Raw genomic sequence first — 2,975 nt, 5'->3', positions numbered from 1 at the left:
CTTTGAGACATATTTTCTACCATGACTTCTCCAGAACATGATACTCATCTTTTGAAAACACAAACTTCAGGGAGAAAATTCTCAGATAAAAAGGAGGACAGAAGAGAAGAAACAAGTTTGACATTGTAGTTCCTATATACTAGGGCCCATTGTTATTTTCTTTTTTAAATAAAATATTATTGAAAAGAAATTAGTTTCTTTGTTTCTGTGATTGATTCATACATGTCTGACTTGCCAGCAACAACCAAATCAAACAAACCAAACAAGTAAAATATATGGATAGTTTTTTCAATGTCTCATAAAATCCACAAACAATTTAAGAGAACTAAGAAAACTGAGGAGCTGGTGTTGTAGCCCACTTGGTAAAGTGCTTTCCTAGCATGCACGAAGGTCTGAGTTCCATCCCTCATATCTCATAAACAGTGGGTGGTGGTGGTGGTGTGTGCCTGTAATCTCTGTGTTTGGGTGGTAGAGGCCAGAGGATCAGACATTCAAGGTCATCTTTAGCTACATAGTGTGACTGAGGGCCAGTCTGGAGACCTTCTCTAAAAATTATAAAACTGAGTGAGATAGAAATGGAATATTTATAGATAAATATTTAAATAAGATTTGTGTTTTACAGTCCATATCTACTTGAACACAGTTTCAAAAAATCTTTTGATAATTTGAGTTGGAAAACTTAAAAGAAAAATTATGTGGCAAAAGCAATAACTGTATGGATGAACTAGAATGCTGAAATACTTAGTATGCTTGAGTTTTAATTTATACATTTTGGGATTTTGTTCTTTTTACTTTATTGTTGAAATTATAATTTTGGGGGTTAAGGGGATCAAGACAGGGTTCCCCTGTATAGCCTTGGCTGTCCTGGAACTCACTCTGTAGACCAGGCTGGCCTTGAACCTAAAGATCCGCCTACCTCTGCCTCCCAAGTGCTGGGATTAAGGGCATGTGCCACCACTGCCCAGCTATATTTTAAATTTTTATATGCATTGGTGTTTTGCTTGCATGTATGTCTGTGTGAAGGTGTCTAATTCCCCAGAACTAGAGATAGGGCTGGTTGTGAGCCACCATGTGGGTGCTGGGAATTGAACATGGGTCTTCTGGAAAAGCAGCCAGTGTTCTTAACCATTGAATAAGCTCTCCAGGCCCTAGCATGTTTATACAGTACAGTGGAACTAAACACGTAAGCATGTTCATAAATATGAAAAATCATTTCTAGAAGTTATGAAATGGGAAATGCAGATAAAAGACAATTCCTACTGTTTTCTAGTTTTCATTAGGCTTTAAAGTTATATAGTGCCAAAAATTATAATTACATGTAATTAAATTACTGAAAATTATAAAAGATAGAACTCTGTGCAAGAGAAATAGGCTGTTTTATAAAGAGAGGTATATAGCTAGGCTATGTTAGCACACACCTTTAATTCCAGCACTCCAGAGCTAGGCAGGCAGATATCTGTGAGTTTGAGGCTAGCCTGGAGTTCAGAGAGAGTCCCAGGACAGCCAGGGCTACACAGAGAAACCCTATCTTGAAAAACAAAAACAAAAGTTATAAAGATGCATTTCATTAACAAGAAAAAATAAAAACTGAGGGTACTCTAAAAAGAGTTGTGGAAATATGTTGTGTGGCCTAAGATGGCTGAGATTGGGTGTACTTTTATATGTTTTATTAAAATCAACATTATAAAAATGATTCATTTTAGTATTAATAGTTAGATTTAGTTTTATAATGTTTTATTACAATCAGCATTATAAAATTTTAGTATTAATGATCTGTAACATGTACTATGTGAGTGTATGTATGTGTAAGTTCTTGTGTGGGGGTATGGATACACACATGCGCGTGTGCACACACACACACACACACACACCACACGTTAGAGGACAACTGCAGTTCTTCCTTCAGACAAGGTCCCTCTTTTTTTTTAAAGGAACCAATGAGTTTTATTGAGGTTGCTTACAGGAATATGGGTGAAGAATTGCTTACAGGAGCAGAAATGATTCAAAGACAGCTGCATCATCAAAGCCCACCCCAGGATGGGTGACAGTTGACAAAATCTTGGAAACCTGGAGCTTACTGCACAGCCTCCAGGCAGCTCGGCAGGTTGCAGAGCATCCTTCCCAGGTGCCCCAGTCAGTCTAAGCCTCTGCAGGTAGCCAGCTGGTTTCTCCCAGCAGCAGCTTGTCTTTTCTGTAATCATTCCCTAGTCTTTATTGTTTACTCTTGGGAGGGCCTAGTAGTGAGTCTGGTCAGATTAGGGAGTTCCTGAAGCTTCGTTGAGTTGTTCATTTTCTGTCCTAAGGAGCATCTTTGCAGAATGGATTGTCCAGAACTGCAATCTAATCCCATGTCACAGACCTTGGGGATGGCAAAGCTGAGATTTAAACTCTGAGTGATTTGTACTCATAACCAGTGACCCATCAAAGAAATTGATGTATGTCATAAAAAATTAACAATTTAACCATTATTAAATAATAAGAATTGGATGAAAATCCATAAACTATTTACATGCAAATGTAAACATTTATTAAAGGTTTATCTTATATTAATAATATAGTTTTTAAGTTGTAGAACAATGCATGAGAAAAGTGTAAGTTTTGGGACCTTATGGGCAAGATTCAAGATAATACAGATAAATACTAAAGTATTGACTAAAGCTGATGCTATACACCAGTGGCTCTCAACCTTCCTGATGCTGGGACCCTTTAAGATATTTCCTCATGTTGTGATGACCTCCACCATAGAATAATTTTGTTGCTACTTCAAAACTGTAATTTTGCTACTGTTATGAATCATAATATAAAAATCTGAGTTTTTCAGTGGTCTTAGGCAACTCCTGTGAAAAGGTCTTTCAGCCCTCCACACAGGTTGAGAACCACTGCCATACACCACAGCACAGAGAAAAAAAAAATGCAATGATCAAATTTGAATATATTACAATTTAACAAATAATTACTATAACTTGTTTAAGAAG

The 2,975-nt window shown here is 36.8% G+C and overlaps 1 long non-coding RNA gene across 1 annotated transcript in view; it reads left to right on the top strand.

The window, feature by feature from the left end:
• LOC116089729 overlaps positions 1-2,975 on the top strand; it is a 28,225-nt gene that overhangs the window by 11,936 nt on the left and 13,314 nt on the right. The gene's annotated exons all lie outside the window — the stretch shown is intronic.

The sequence above is a fragment of the Mastomys coucha genome, chromosome X, assembly GCF_008632895.1.
Source record: "Mastomys coucha isolate ucsf_1 chromosome X, UCSF_Mcou_1, whole genome shotgun sequence".
NCBI classification, from domain to species: domain Eukaryota; kingdom Metazoa; phylum Chordata; class Mammalia; order Rodentia; family Muridae; genus Mastomys; species Mastomys coucha.
This window is presented reverse-complemented; position numbering and strand designations above follow the sequence as displayed.